Here is a 17,695-nt window from a genome sequence, read left to right as displayed (position 1 = left end):
TCAATTTCTGGCTGTGTATTAGTCTTGTTATTGTTCCACCTAACTTGTGTTAGAGAATGAGCAATGTCTGAAGAATTCTATCCTGATTCTGTAAGCCTTTCAATAAAACATTTAGATTCATTTGTCCACTCTACGCTTCTCACTCTGGGCATGAATATTATCACTGACAAAAGTAAGTCATTAGCAGAAAAATATGGAGTTTGGCACCTGATACTGGTTATTTTTCCCAGTTCAGATTATTTTCCTGTTCAGATGTGAGTTACAGTGCGAACAGATGGACAGCTGGACAGCAAGTAAGTTAAGGGTCTTCTGCAGTGTCTGTTACCACATAAAGGCTGATAGACTAATAAATATTTTAATGTGAAGCCTCAGAGTATTTTCTGAACTCTATCTCCTTCTCAATATGTATGTATTTACATGAGAGTTACACAAAATTTACAGGTAAATACGAAGATATAAAGGCACAAAAAAATCATTACGGTGATAGTCATGAAAGATAAAGATGAGAAATATATTTTTAAGAACTATCTGCATTGTGTAAATCATTTTAACTAATTACCCAAATCACAATTTTATAGTGAGTAAAACATATGTTTTAGAAAACTGCCAATCCCCTATAAAGACTTCAACATGAGTTGTACATAAATTGAGCAATATTTTGCCAGCTAAGCCTCAGACTTAGGTCCTCATTACACATTACATTCTCTTTATCTTTCTTTTCATACTCAGATTATCATGTGACTAATCAATGGCTATTAATTCTTTAATGGTAAATTTTTTAAAAAACCTTCAACATTTTCTTTCCAAATAAAAAGCCACTCTCCATGTTGTACTTAAACATTTCAGACTACGAAGTATTAAGTGTTACCTGATGTGTATTGGCATGACAGTGCTTCCTATTAAATTCAGCAATTGTGTACTTGTTCTAAAATTTGTCTTTAGAATAAACACATTCATTTTAATCAAGTGAGACCACATCTTTGAACACTAAAAAACATACATGGTAGTCTCCTCAAAAGCTGAAAAACCTCTCACGTGTTTCATAATTCACTGGCATGCCCACCTGTGACAAACTGACTTCCAGTACTCAGTGGAAGGTGTCTGAGACTTCTTCGACACAAGCTTGGCATAGGAGAGGACTGGTTAAGGGAAAGTAAGTGTGTTACTTATTTTTCTCACTACTGTCACCAAACATGTAGTCAGAGACTCTGAAAAGGAGGAGAGACTCATTTGACTGACAGTATTCAGAGAGTACAAATGGGAAGCAGTGGACCGTGATGGGAGCAGAATCCAATGATTTGCCAGGGAGCCCAAAGTCGATGATGGGAGAGAATTGGACCCTAAATAGAACAATCATCTCAAACCCCTATGATGCAGATCAGAAAGTGTGCAAGAACTACGAGGAGATGGGCAGCAACCGCAAAATTCCTGGACTTGACATATCCATGTAGTCATGAAATCATTGCAAATTAGACCTGCACAGGACTCGGCTTGTAAGCATCCATTGTGAATGGAGTGTGTCACGTGAATCCCACTTCTCCCGGAAAAACAACTGGTTTTAAATGGTTGCTCAGAAATGGATGCCACTCATGTCAATGGTGTAGCCACTGATAAATTGACCTTGCCCCAGTAAATAATCTACCACACACACTTGGGCAAGAAACTCTAAACTCAGCTAGGCCCACACTACAGAAATCATGAAAGTAGGAGGGGATGGTGGCTTCAACAAGAGAGAGAGAGGTATGAGAGAGAGGGTAATGGTGATGAAGACTGAAATTTATTATATAAAGTCTGAAACTATCAAACAAACAGAACATAAATAAATAAGACAATTACTGGGCATGGGCACTATTCTGGGAATAAAAGGTGTGGATCGGTTGCTGAGGGAGCCAGAGAGGCCAGACTTGATATCATTCTGTGTGCTCATATGATGAATAATGGGACCTATGTGATCTGGAGGACCACACGGGTCCTGTGTGTCAGGGAGGTGGATGCATCGAATTGCTCAGTAAGGAGGAAACATTCTAAAGAGTTTCCTTCTAGTCACCCAGAACCTCAACCTGCACTATTCCTTGATATTAATTACCCTAAGGAAGTCAGTGGCCCCATTTTACCACATTAATTTATTTTCTCTGGCATTTTAGAACTAGGAATTTATGTTCTGATCTGATAAGGGTCACCCAAGAAGCTATTTATTGCCTAATTAACTAACTGTTTGATTTAATATTTTCATTTTTTTCCAATTCTTTTCTATTTCTTTTAGAATTACATGCCTGAAACTCATGATCTTCTTTTACCAACCTCCCAGGTTGGTATGTGTGTGTATATATATATATATATATATTCCAGGCTCATTTAAGGTTTGCTATTTTCTTCTTTTTTAATCTACTGAATTCCAATGTAAATAGACCATGACACATCTTCCAGTCACAGTTTTAGAGACAATTTTTTTTAATCAAAACTTTAAGAAAAAGCAGTTTCCAACATTTAATTAGTCTTGTTATTTGGGGGGGAAGCAGGAGGAGACGATGCATAAGCCTCCCTGTCTCTCATCATGTTTCGTCTGGCTTGGCTGAGAAGATCCCAGAAGCCCCGGAAGTGACGGTCAAGCCTGAAATCAGCAAATCTGAAATGGGTCACTTAGGTAACAGCATCTACCTCCAAATACATAGGAAGGGACTGACTCTGATGTATGTGAGCGTAGAACTTGATTTGTGGATGTCATAAGAGAAAATGGCTTCAGTTGACTAAATTGCCCTGACTAATACTAATTTCCAGTATTTTTAGGAAGTATGATAGGTGCCCAGAGACTGCAGTGAGAGGCCATGTAAGATTAAAGAGAGCTGAGAAACACATGGAGTTCAGAACCCAGAAGAAACCTGCCTGGGAGCAAAAGCCATTAGCAGCTGCCTACCTAGGCTGGGCAATGAGAAAATGATGGCAATTTATTGACCTGAGACTCTGATATTCGGACCCCTTGACCAGTGAGTAGCTCACAGTGCTTACATTGATTATTAGCTAATGAGTTTAGTACAAGCACAATTCAAAGAGATCAGAACTGGAAATGAAAACAAGCAAAAGTATTAGCTAATGAGTCACATGTGTCAGAGTCCTCCTTCCCTCTTTATTGTGTAGCTGGGGAAGTGAGCACACCCCTTCAGAAAACAGTGTTTCTGTGATACAAGATGTTCACAGTCTTCTCATTTTCATGAAGCTTGTCAGTTTGGAATAGCTCAGTCGCTTAAACCATGGCCACTTCTCCCAGGATTCTTATTCAGGTAGAAACAGCAAGCCCTAAGAGGGTGTGCACTGCATTTAAATTTGTAATTGTGCATAAAAAGACATACAGCCTGCCAACTTACCTACACATGAACCAGAGTGCTTCCTTTACTTTAGATAACAGGCAGCCAGGAAAATGAGCCAACTCACAGCAGGGATAGGTAAATGACTCAGGGCCCCAGAGGCTGAGCTCTGAATCCAACATCTGTTCATGCCAAGAGCTCCCATCAGGTAATCTGTCACAGCCATGCCTGAGCTCAAGGCAGAACACAGCAGGCTGGTTCTAGAGGAAAGTGTGGTGTCCATGATGACATCTCTAACTGCACTGCATCTCAAGATGCTCCCCTCGAAATATTTTTTCTTTCTTTATCCATGAACCAAATACTCACTGAATGTTCCCTGTATCTCCAACCCTGTAGTCCTTAGAGGCAGGTTACCTACTGTAACCATTGCATACAAGCCATCTGCTTCTCAAAGAACCCAGATGACAGTAGATCCTGAAAGGACCAGACAAACTCCATTTTGTGTTAAACCTAGCCAAGAGCTGAACCCAGATTCCGGAAAAATCACAAACTCGTCTAAACAGAAAAATATTCCCTAGCAACACAATCAGCTCAACTTCAGAAAGTCCAAATATACTCTGCTGGTCAACCAGCAGATGGTCTGACACATAGCAACAACCAATTAGGAGAAGGCAGGTCAAAGTTCCTAATGCCCCTATGACTGCTTCCATCAATCTTTTCTATAGGCCAACTTGTCCCCGTTACCCAACCATGAAACACCAAGGCTTGTAACTCTCTGCTTGCAGCTTTTCTGCCCATATGACATCCAATCACATACTGTAAAACCCATTCTTTGTCTAAAACCTATTTTTTAAAAAAGCCCTCTCAATTGATACTTGAGGCTGCTTCCCTGAATCTGCTGTGTGTGCCAGTGCATGGGAGCAGTGGCCCTTCTTTGAACCTGCAATAAAGACTTCCTTGCCATTGCAAATTGACTCAGCTCTCTTGGGTGGTCTATTCGGGGAGTCTCTCAAAATTTGGGCATAAAAATCCTACTGTTGATTTCTTAAAATACAGTTCTCATCCTGGCCTTTAGCACTCTCCCTTGACAATTCTTGCTCTCCTTTTTAATAAACTGTCAAGTGAATCCACCTTTTAACTTTGGAAATTCAAACAAGAAACGAGCTCAACACAAACCTGACATAATTTCTTTGCTATGCTAGAGATATTACTTTGTTTCTGTTCTAGATGTGAGGACCTTTTAGTTCTTAATGAATAAATAAGTCAATCTCAGGAATAAAAATTTCATCATAACCAAGACTACAGCCTTTTTTTCCCCCACTGTGATAGAATGATTTTTAACATCTTACTGGTTCCTGTGTACGTATACTTAAAATAATGAAACCCTTTTTTCCTTTCTTTCTTTTCTTTTTGAGAACTGCTAAGTTCATTTAGATAACAGAACTAAAGACTGAACTTAAAGTATTCTTTACAATCACCTCCAAACTTCTGAAGCCACTTGGCTACCCTGTGCCCCACTACCCAGCAGACACTCGCTGCATTTCTGTATAGTTCAAGGCTCTCTGATGGTGAGATCTGAAGATAATTCATGAAAAGTTGTGCGTTGTGATCTCAGCCTCCAGCTTCAAACATGCGTGGGGCCTCCTGCAACCAACTCTCTCACTCACCAAGAAAGGAATGAGAGAGACAAGAGCTGTTTTGAAATGTTTGCAGTTTATTAGTCCCTGCAGGAGCATGGCTGCAGGCTAGACCTCTTGCATTTCTCTTTTCTTAAATATCAGAAAACTGAAATCATTTACATTCAAGACAAGAGTTATGTCGGTGGTCATAAAACAATCCCATCCTTCAGGGACATGAAACCCACCAATTCACTTTCAAATTAAAAGAGTATATGTGATGAGGGTATCAAGGTTAGAGGGGGAGGAGCCCTGGTGGGGCAGGAGAGTGGGGATGGTGATTAGAGTGGGTGCTTCGGTGACAATTGAGGAAAACCTAGAAACAAACAGAGCCGTTTCATGACTGGAAAACTCTGATACAGTTCCCTCTAGGAGGGCATGCTCTGTACAGAAAGACAGGTGAGCCCGGAAAGCCAAAGAAAAAGAGCAGGGAACTTGAAGAACAGATCACATGAATTTCTAAGATGAACAGCTTGAGATATAACAGGAGAGGGTGCTCAAGCCCTGAGAACCCAGCAGAGACCCTTTCCTTAATTACTGAAGCGCTTGTCCTCCCTTATGACCTGCTGAGTGAACTAGGCTATTCCTAGAGACATTTATGAGGCAGTGAAGGACAGGAAGAGAGCTGGCCTGGTGTGAAAAAAAATCCTGAAGCACTTTCCACTTGTCAATATAACCCTGACTCAAAAGACTCCACAAATGTGTCATTTGTCATGATTGATAGATTATAGCCCCCTCCCTCCTCTCCTCCTGGTCCTACCCCTCCTTACTCTTCCACCATCCCCCTCCCCTATTCCTCAGAAAATGAGAGCTGCCCCCCTTTTCCCACCTCATCACATTGAATCAGGACTGAGCACATCCTCTTTCCCTGTGGCCTAGAAACTCAGCACAGCAAGGTGGAAATGATCAAGATGTATGTTAGAAACAATCTCCTTATTAAGGGAACAACATGAAGCCTTAAGTGCCCGTCTGCTACATCTGTATAGGGAGCCTACTAGGCCCAATATATTCATGGTCTTTGGTTGGTGCTTCAGTCTCCACAAGTCCCTCTGACCCCTGGTTAGGTGGCTCTGTTGGTCTTCTTGTGGAGCTCCTGGATCCTCCAAGTCCTTCTATCCATCTTCCTACTTTTTCATAAGACTCCCTATGTTTTTCCCAATGTTTAGCTATGAGTCTCCACATCTGTTTGGATCCATTGTTGGGTGCTGCCTCTCGGAGGAAATACTCTGCCACCAAAATAGAGTACTATTAATAGTGTGCTGGCAAGGATGTGGAGAAAGGGAAACACGCCCTCATTAATGTTGGGAGTAGAATTACATGTGATATGCCTGTGAATGTTTATCTACATGTAAGTGCAGGAGATTGCAAAAGCGTCCTTGGAGGCCAGAAGAGGACATCTGAAACTTTGGAACTGGAGATAAAACAGTTTATTGCTTCTGCTGGGCATCCCAGGTCCTCTGGAAAAGCAGTTGTGCCTCTAACTCCTGTCTCTACAGCCCCCTAGTCAAATGCATTAAAGCACAAGAATAAATAGAAAGGAATTCCATCTCAGTAATGTAATTATTAACAATGTTAGTAATGTTATATTAGATGTTTCTTTTTTTATGCTAAGTAAAACCATGTTTCTTATTCATATCAAACAGAGGTACTAAATGTCCCCACTGCCATGCTCTCATGGTTTGCTTTGGCTGTTAACTGGGCACAAACCTAGTATGTTACTTGGAAAGAGAGTACCTCACCTGGAGAATTACCTCCATCAGACATTTTCTTAGTTGCTATTTCATGTATGAGAGTCCACATGGGCAGGTCTATGCCTAGGGAGGTAGCCTTGAGCTGTGTAAGCAAGCTATCTGAGCACACCACAGAGAGCAAGCCAGTAAAGATCATCCCTTCACAATTTCTGCCTTAGTTCCTGCCTCAGTTCCTGCCTCCTCCAGGTTGCTGCCTTGAGTTCCTTAAATGGCTTTCCCTCTTGATGGACTGTGAGCTGTAAGCCAAATAAAACCTTTTCTCTCCCTAGTTGCTTTTGGCCAGAATGTTTATCATGGCAGTAGAGAGCAAACTAAGATTACATACTAAAAATGAACCAAATATATAAATGTCTAGTGTCTATTATCTGTAATCCTTTAAAATATCCTGACAATGGTCATTCCTATACTATCAACAACTTTAACACTAAGAATTGACTTCCTGATATACATGTACATTGAAAGACTTGGACTTTCTCAGAAGAATAGTTGATTATAAGTATAAAGGTTGGGGGCATATAAGGATTCCTAGGACCCTTTTTCTTAAGAGCAAATTTCCAAAACTTGTGATGTTGAGTCAAAAAATGAGAAAAGAACAACAACAACAAAATGCAAGCAAACTACAAACAAGAACAAGGACAAACAAAAATCTAAAAGCTCCCAAATCTGTAGCAATTTGAAAATTAAATATTAATCATAGTTAACATGAAGGAAAGTAATTCTATTATGATTTACTGTTTCTGCAGAGTACAGTGGTCTATACAGTCTCAGGGATAGAGAATGGGCCAAGACAAAGAATGAGTGATCTGGAAATGAAATGTTAGTCTTGCATGTCCACTTTGACCCTTTTTTGCCTCATGTACCTTGGCGCTCTTGTGCTTTGTCTTACTGCCAACAGATCCATGAGTTCACAACTGACAAAGAGTGCAGGTTTCTATGCCTGTGCTCTTGTCTCCTCTCCTGGAGAGTCTTTTGGCTGTGGAGTAATTAGACACAGTGGAACTGGATTAGACTCATCTGAGCAGTGAGATTTTCTGTAATGGGAGCAAGAAGCTGATGGATAAATTATCCTTTCTTTCCTTAGATCAATGATTCCAAGCCCAAATGGTGAATAAAGAGACCTCTCAAATGACAAACAAATTAACAGGCTCCCTGCTCATTTCTAGCAGGAGCTAGTGGGTAATGAATGTATTATGTGTCCCTTTTTTCCCACCCACATCCTTATCTTTAATGCTGTTGTTTCTGCAGGAGGCAGGCCTTGATGAGGAACCCATAACCTTTTGCCTTAGTATCTTTTATTTTTTCCTTTGAAAATTATTTAATATACTTTACGCAAATTCCAGTCCTTGTAATTTATAAATAAGGAAGAAATTTTTCACTTTTATAATATTAAACATATTTCTTTTTAACTTTATTTTTTGTTTTATTTTACTCTGTGTCTATGATTTTTTCTCTCATGTTTGTGGGTGTATACATAAAATGACTGTAATGTATGCCCATCCCTCATGTTTGGCTTCACTAAAACAAAAAGTATTTTAAAATTACCTGTGTTTTTTTTTTAACCTCTGTTTGAATGTAATTAATATTAACTGTCAAAATAGTAACTTTAAGTTAGCTTTTTCCAGTATTAATTAAATTTTCATAGACTATCAGTACACACACACACACACACTCTCACACACACACACACACACACACACACACATACACACACACCTATACACATACACATACTCACTTTTTTTGTCAAAATTTCATTAATGCCCACAGTATCATATTCAGTGTGAATGAACTACTATCTAATTGCATAACTCTCCACACAATTAGTGTTTAGGATAAACAACTGTGCGGTCCAATGAAGAAAAAGAGTTAGTTATATGAAAAAAACTAGTTACTGGGCAGATGCTAACTTCAGTTGGCAATTTAAACTTTGCATCTTCTCATGCTCATTCCGCAAACCTATTACATAGGAGAAAGAAAAAATATAATAGTGTTAAAGCTGTGCAATATAGGGAGAAAGAGGAGAAAGCAGATGGAAGATTCTGGAATCTGAAGAAGGGCAGGATGCGCAGTGGCACCGCAGGTGCCCATGGGAGGATGAGATATAGAGGAGGAATCTGCAGATGCCCCAGGAGCTGACACAGCATGACATCACCACATTGGAGGGTGGTGTTGGAAGCTGAGAGAAGGGCAAGTCTGAAGATTTGTAGCCACAGGGGCCTGTTTCATCAGGGCAGAGAGACAGCAGACCTTCCTCTTCAGTGCATTATGTAGTTGGAGGCTGATTTTCTGAGGCATGTTAGACATAAGGCCTCCAAACAATAGACACCAGCATCATTAAGAATAGACTCTTCAGGGCCTAGAGAAACTGCCCAGTAGTAAAGAGCTTGGGCTGCTTTTAAGGGGATCCAGGTTCTATTTCCAGCACCCATGTGGTGATGTATATAAAATGAAAAAAGTAAGGCTTTCAAAAAGAAGCTAAGAAGATAGATCTCACAGTGTGTCCAAAGCTTATATCATATTTTATTCTGAAACTTCCCCAAAAGTTATGTAAGGGATAGTTACATGTAGTGAGCTAAATATTAAAAAGGGTATTAAATAAAAAAAATCAAGGTATTTGAAGAGTCACTAATTTATAAATACAGTGACTCTGAGTTAATGACAAATAGCTGTAGGGCTATGCTGTTTAGTGTTGGGGTATCACAGGCATCACAGTTATTTACGATCTCCCCAGCTTGCTTGCTCACTTAAGCTATGAGAGGTCTCAGAAGACTGCTCAAGGTCTTGCATGATTGGTGATGAACTGAAGCAGAATGCAGGCGTCACATCACTGAGGACTATGAATATTTGCCTGAAAGCCTTTCACAGTGCTTCTGGGAGCTAAGATGTGAATTGAGGATGCGATGATGCTCGAGCTTATTTCATGGTGGCTGACCTGTGCTCCAGTGAGCCTTTGGAGACTGTAAGTCAGTTCCACACCACACCTAGTGAGTAATTAGTATTTGAGGAAGATTATTGAAACCCGCATAGATTTAATAAACACCATCACAGCCTTTAATTTGAAGTAAATTATCTGAATAATTATTTTTCATTGGAGATGAAATATAAGGAAGGGCTCTGGAGAGGTAGAGTTTCATAAAGGAAGAATTAATTTTAAATAATTTTGATATAAGGCAACCACTCACGTACTACTAATTCCTTCAGAAATTGTAACTATGTCTTTTATCTAGGCAAAATTATAGTCATCAATATATTTACTTTGTAATGATTTTAAAACATTACAACACTTTGAAACATTTATAAACTTTGACTTCTTTTTTTTTCTAGAGATTTGAGAAGTGTAAAATGTACTATACCTAATGAGAACAAATTATGTTATTATCAGGCAATATTTAAAAATGTGAGATAATTCAAGCTTGAAACCTGTGAATTAAATATAAGTAGCATTTTATACACTGTTTGGAATTAAGCTATTCATTCTGCAAAGCACTGCGGTTAAATAGAAGGCACATGTGCCTAAAAGTCATAAGATTACAGATTCTATTTAAAAATAAGTGTGTCAGTGTCAGTGAGTGAGAGAGAGAGAGAGAGAGAGAGAGAGAGAGAGAGAGAGAGAGAGTGTGTGTGTGTGTGTGTGTGTGTGTGTGTGTGTGTGTGTGTGTGTGTGTATACATGTCTATATGCAAGTACCTCTGGAGGCCAGAAAGGGATGCCAGATCTCCTGCAGCTGGAGTTACAAAGAAAGCTGTGAGCTGCTCAGTGTGCATTCTGGGAAGAGAGTTTGGATCTTTTGGATGAGAAGTACTGGTTCTTAAATGCTGAGGTAATCATGCAGCGATATAGCTTACTTCTGATCATTGAAAAACAGAAACCCGTTCTCACTCATGCGAGGATGCACACAGAAGAATTCCTACAACCCTACACTTCATAACCACTCAGGATGTTCTTGACATACATGGTCATGTATGTCAGTCTTGCTCTCCAATGTTCAGGCACATGGAACAAAAAAAAGGAAGAGACACAGAAAGGATGAGCAAAAACAACTGTAGATACTGTTTTTAAGACCAGAAATCAGATAAAATGCTTTCCCATCTTGGTTTTCACTGAGTATGACACATGGCAACATTGTTTAAGTATCGTAATTCCAATGTAATTCATACATTCATACAGTATTCATACTTAAAGGTAAAAGCACATGGCACTTTGGAAGAGAGAATAGGGTAGCGTATGTAAAAATGATTTCTTTTCAGAGGTAATCAATGTGATGAATGATCTTGGCTGTCATTGCTAATTGGTGGAGGAGGTCTCAGCCTACTGTGGACAATGCCATCCATGGGCAGGTGGCCTGACCTCTAAAGGAAAAGTAGCTGAACAAGTCAGGAAGCAGCATTCCTATGAAGTCTAACACAAGATAGGAAATAATCTTATCCTTTCACATCAGGCTCTTTACCTTGCAGAGCACTAATACTAAAACTCACAAAGATTGAGGAAGCAGCTGATCAGAAGCTTGTGGGAATCTATATTATATGTAATAGCATGAAGCAGTCTGAAAATTTATAAATAACCCTTGTGTCTCCTACCTATACCTCAGGAAGAATAAACATATCTCAAATAACCACAAAACCTTCATATTTGTTTTGGTCTGTGCACAGCTGAGAACTTCTCTGAGAGCCTGAGATTAGCCTTTCTGGAGACACAGACAAAACATCCAAGGTGTAGATTTAAAGATGACAAGGTTCAGGACATGCAGGGAGGGCCTTTCTTAGTCAGTCTGAAGACTTTAACTCATGAGTGTGTGGATGATTCATGTCAGTGTGATACAAGCCTAGACTTATCTTGGAAAAGGGAATCTCTTCTTCTGTTTGAATTATTTTCATATTTTGAAATTAAAATATAATTATAACACTCTAATTCCTTTCCTTACTCCAATCTCTCCCATAAGTCTACCTTCTCAAATCCATGGTCTTCTTTGCCATATATATTGCATATATGCGCATGGATATACATACACACACACACACACACACACACACACACACACACACACATATATATATATATATATATATATATATATATATATATATATAATAAAAACAACTTGTTTAGTCTAATTAGTGTTACTTGTATGTGTATGATTTCAAGGCTGGCCAAATGGTATTGGAAAATTAAGAGATCATTCCTTGGAAAGACTGACTATTTCTCCCACTGTCAGCATTCCTTAGTTGTCTGTCGTGTTCTTCTTTAGGTGTGGGACCCCATGGTATTTTCCTCTTTAGTATTAAAGGGACCATTTGTATAGTCTTTGTTCAGATCTTGTTTGGGTAGAGACACTGCTCAGGTCCTGGTAGAATCTTCTCCATCATTTCTAACAGACATAATATCATAGCTGGCTTACTAATCCTGTGGCTCTTAAAATCCTTTTGCCCCATTTCTGCAATGTTTCTTGAGTCTTAGATTAAAGGTTTTTATTATAGATGTACATGTATACATCTATAGATGTATAGATGTAGGGACTGGACACCCTAAAATTAGTTGTTTTAATGCATCTTGGCTGGTTGTTGTTTTCTGTAATGGTTTCTGTCACAAAGATAAGTTTATTTGATGAGAGTGAGAGCCACACTTATCCGTGAGTATAAGAATAAGTGTTTACAGTGTAATTAGGAATTATGCTGGTTCAGGAAAATGGTGATTGTAGATTCTTTAAGATCAATGGCCTTACTAGTCTCAGGTAATCAGCTAGTTTTCCAGCACCAAACATTATTTCTTTCTTCTTGAGTGGGCCTTAAGTTCAATTACACAAGTGTTCATTTCCATCAAGACACAAATGCCACAATTGTGCTCTTAGGTGCATCTTGCCAAGTAGTCATTATGGTGGCTCATAGGCAACAGAGGTAGGTAGGACTATTGGTTGTTTCTCTTTGTTGGAAGCTCACATATCACCTTCTGGTACCATGGAAGCTGGTCTTCATGGAGGCGAGTCCCAGGTCAGTTCCAGCTCACATGCTCTGAGTGCTGTGTCTAAAGTACAAGAGCTCTTCATTCAATAAGTATGTACCCTCAACCTGAAGGAGGAAATACTAATGGAGAAAATAATCCCATGCACTGGACCTGTAGGCATTTTCATGCCTAAATTTCTTACCAATTTCTTGACTAATGATTGATGTAAAAGGGACCATCTAACCGTGATTGGTGGCAGCCATGGGAAAGTGGTCTTGGATGGTATAAGAAATCACTCTGAGCAAACAGTGGGATACAGGCCAGTAAGCAGCATCCCTCTATGATCTCTGTTTCCTTTCCTGCCTCTGAGTTCATGCCTTGACTCCTTCCATGACTTCCCTTTATGCAATACTATGAGTTATAAGATGATATAACCCCCTTCCTTTCCAAGTCGCATTTGGTCAGTGTTTATCACAACAATATAAAGTAAATTAGGGGATTCAGTGACTACATGTATTCATGACTAAATATTTTTCTTTTCAATTTTTTTTTACTTTATATGTATGAGGATTTTTGGGCTACATACATACAGGGAACAACTACTTGGGGGCTGGAAATCAAATCTGTGTCCCTAGGACTAGCATCCAGTGCTCTTAGCACCTGAGCCATTCATTGCTCTAGCCCTAATGTGTCATTATTATGTTTGGCTAAGCTGGAATATATACCCTTCTAGAATGAGAAACGGCTTTGCTACTTTAGTTAGATCAACTAAATATTGACATAAGTTTATATAATTCATATGTTTTATAGTTATTATTAAATCAGGGATGGATTGAAAACTGGGTTCCAATGATGTTCTCTGGTGTCCCTGAGCTAGTGCATATTATGAATCACATAGTGTATTTACTTGTTACCACAGATTAGGCTTAAGCTGTTCAGAAGGGAAGCCAAATATGATTACAACATGTTTGGTTAGAAAGCTTAACTAAAGTCACCATTAACTGAGAATGTGGCTTTAGCAGAAGCCACAGTGCCTTTGTATGTGACACACCCAGGAGTCCCTAGTCTGTATCTTTTGCAGCACCAGGAACCAGGAAGATCATTACATTTCTGACAAATAACAAAGGAAGTGCAAAATTAAATTAATATCTAATAGATAGATTTTCTTTATTTTCTCACACTGTAGTTTATGTCAAGAAATATTACATATTAAGTGATACTCTAATGTAAATATTTTATATAGTTTTAAGCAGAAGAAAAAAGGAATATTCAAGCTATAAAACTTCTAATGGAACAGAGGGTTTTTTTTTATCTTTTTTTTTTCTCGGTAGATTGATGTAAATAATTCACTGGCTAGTTACATGTGATTTTCAACTCCCATAGTCACTGCCTCAAAGGAATAACAATTGTTGGATTCTTTGTATTCCTTTGAAATACAAAGTGATTCTTGCTACTACATTACATTGTTAAATTTACATATAAATCACCAGAAAACAAACAAGAAAAGCTATGACAGTTGAAAGTAGAAAAATAGTTGTATTATATTATATTTCATCACATATACATTCTTTTCCCTGTCATTTCTAATTGCATGATATTACTGTGTCTTTGTTTCCTTTCTAAAGTTTTATGCTTTTAGCATACTTGATGCACATTTATGGGTACATGAATTGACACAAGTTTATATATATATATACACATATATATGTGTGCATATATGCAATATTTTATTCTTTTTCAAATATGTATTATTTTATTTATGTGTGTGTATTTGTGGTGTGAGGGTATCTCATATGAGTACATGTAACTTCAGAGACTAAAAGAGGTTATCAGATCCCTCCCCCAGAGATGGAGTAACATATGGTTGTATATACAAGGATTTGAAGAGGACCCACCTGATATATATGGGTCCTCTCAAGAGCAGCCTACATTGTTAACCACTGAGCCACCTCTCCATCCCCTTTTTAAAAACTAGTCCAAACAAATGAAAAAAAATGAAAGTATAGAAAATTTGTTTGAAACATCTAGCCTGGATGATTCGTCTAGAAATGAATAGAAGGGGGGGGCACCTTACATTATTATTGCTGTTTTAGTGTTGTTCCATGTACTGCAAATATCATGAAACCCTAATTGCCAGTACACTGTCAGTTCCTTAAGCCGTGTTTGGTAGGCTGCTCACAGTCAGCTCCTTAACTGTGCAGCTCTGATTCATCCACTCCTCAGGCACAGCACAGTGAAACTCATTCAGCATGTACAGCACAGTTGAATGATGCCATTTCAAGGACCATGAAATACTAGGCATTTATTGTCCAGTGATCTTTTGCAATTTCTTTATTTTATGCAAAGAAATTGAAATTTAAAACTCCCTCTGAAGGATATGTAAGGATTTGGACTTCCAGGTATGTCCAAGTGTTTGTAGAAGGATATCTGATAGTCTAAAAACATTGTAACTTTTAACCTTTTCTAGCAGTGACAACAACAACAAAACTATCGTCAGAATTCCCTATAGGTTAGGAGCTAAAGAAAGAAAAGCCAAGCAGCCTGTAGTCTTCTTGTCTTCCCTGTCAGTTCACACTCTCTACTCCCTGAGGACACAAATTCCATTTTTCATTTCTACAGGAAACTTCTCAAAGGAAACAGACTCTGCTTAGGCGTGGCTGTGCTGCTGATGGCTTAGATGCAAAGGGCTTCCCATGAGCAAAGGCAACTTCAATCTGAGCTGCTTGAATGACTCACCACAGATTACTGGAGCAGGAGCAGAAGTGACGACCCAGCTGACTCCCGGCCAGTGTTGATGTGTGCACTGTGATCAAGGAAGGGGGAACTTCTCAGAGACCTCAACCAGCCACTGATGCACAAGCCTTTTCCTTAGTATGGGAACATCATCCACTTTCACACACAGTGCTAACATAGACCACGTTTCCAGCCTTCTCTTTTTCAGTGGCTGCCAGCTTTAGTTCTGACTACTAATGTCACTTATGTTGGGGTGGCAGGCTCTGGGCTTTCATAGGATTGCACATCCTCAAAGAAGTACATTAAGATCCTTGCTGATATCAATCATATTTATTCTGAACTTAGTTGTAAACAAAAAATTCACACAATACTAAAATATACAATACCAGGCATATTTTATAGTTGAATAATATGTCCCTAGGTTATCACTGTTTTGCACTGGGGACAGCTTTCAGTGTTCTAGCTGGTATCTCTTTTCCCTCTATACTCCTTTGCCGTGTACTCTGTAGCAAAGCAGAGTGTCTACATACTTAGTACTCCACAGTGCTTCAAGTCTCTCTTGTTTATAAGGTTTCTTCTTTGTAAATATTATTTTTCTATTCTTTTTCTTTTGTTTTGGTTTTTGTTTGTTTGGTTGGTTTGGTTTCGGTTTTGGTTTTTCAAGACAGGGTTTCTCTGTGTAGCCTTAGGTGTCTTGGACTCACTTTGTTGACCAGGCTGGCCTCAAAATCACAGAGATCCACCAGCCCCTCCTCCCAAGTGCTTTTCTATTCTTTTTAATTTAAATGTATGTTACATGAAACTGTACAGGGAAATGTTTAGTTTCTGTATGAGTGTAACAACTGAGAGAGGACATGATCTCATGAGAACTTTACCTAATGGTTCAGGCTCCCCCATTCCTCCTGGGCATCCACAAAGCATCTTCCAGTCAACACCAGCTCTAAATGGGAGAATTTCGTTGGGTCAATCTGCAAAGCTTCCCCAACCACTCCCACCCCCACCCTGTGCATTTACTAAACCCTAATTGTATACTAGTGATCATGTCCAATGTTCATTCCATCCTAAGAGAGCACACTCAGAGGATGCTAAGGAGGCAACGAAGTTGAAAATACTGGCATCTGGTGTTTGCCATTTGATCATTGCCCCTTGGCAGGCTGGCCTTGCAGGCAAACAGAAGAAGGGGATATAGGCTATCCTGATGAGACCTGATAGGCTAAGGCAGACAAGTAAGCAGCATTTCTCCATGGCTTCGTCATCTTCTACATCAGCTCCTGTTTTGAGTTTCTACCTTTCCTCAGTTATGGACACTAAGTTACTAGATAAAAATAAATCATTTCCTCACTAATTTGGTTTTGATTAGTGTGTTCTCATAGCAATTGTAATCCTAAGACAATCCTATCCCTGCTATGACTCAATTTGTCTTTTTTCTCTGATCAGTTCATGTTCCTCTCCTTGGACCTTCCTGGCTTGTGTTGGTTTCATGACAATTAATTTTATTTTATGATTCTTCAGGCTTTGATATCACTCTTCCTTCTTTTACTAAAGTTTCTCCATGCCTGAGCCCTAATGAAACTCTCTCTGGACTCATGTTTGTTTGGCAACCTGTGGTAACTCTTCCATTTACTTAAGCCTATATTTTGAGCCTCGCCATCTTGTTGAGTCCAGTAAGGAAACGTGTTGGCTCTGCACCAATGCACCCTTCTCAGACCAGGAAGAATCTTGGTGGCTCCAGAACTCTGTTAGCCATCAGAAACACAGGACAGAATTGTATCTGCTGTTGCTCCAGCCCCTTAATAAAACTGTATTATACACCACTGTGTTAATCACTCCTCAAAACAGGAAGTGCAGGAAAATTATAGAGAAGCTTTCTCAATCATGTAGACATTTTAAATTTCACTGAATGATAGTCCTAAAGGTAAGTTAACTCTTGTCTGTGTCTATGTTCTATGTCTGCTGCTCACTCTGAGATTGCTCAGCATTTAGCGAATAGAGGGAAATATCACTTGAGAAGGTCATATTATTGTATCCAAATATATTTGATGAAAATACCAAATTTGCAAATGACCTAATGCAGAGGGCTGTGTGCAGTTGGCATCTCCAGTTGTGAGCTTGACATTGCAATCTAACTCAGTGGAGTTTACTGCACAGTCAGCAGGCATGGCAGTGTGACTCTAGGATTTCTGAGCAAATCCATCCAAAATGTGGGAAGAGGTGTGTGTGTGTGTGTGTGTGTGTGTGTGTGTGTGTGTGTGTGTGTGTGTGCTTGTTAACTGAAAGAAGCTTGTGAGATTTGTGA

The sequence above is a fragment of the Acomys minous genome (assembly GCF_964271855.1).
Source record: "Acomys minous genome assembly, chromosome: 2".
Classification (NCBI taxonomy): domain Eukaryota; kingdom Metazoa; phylum Chordata; class Mammalia; order Rodentia; family Muridae; genus Acomys; species Acomys minous.
This window is presented reverse-complemented; position numbering follows the sequence as displayed.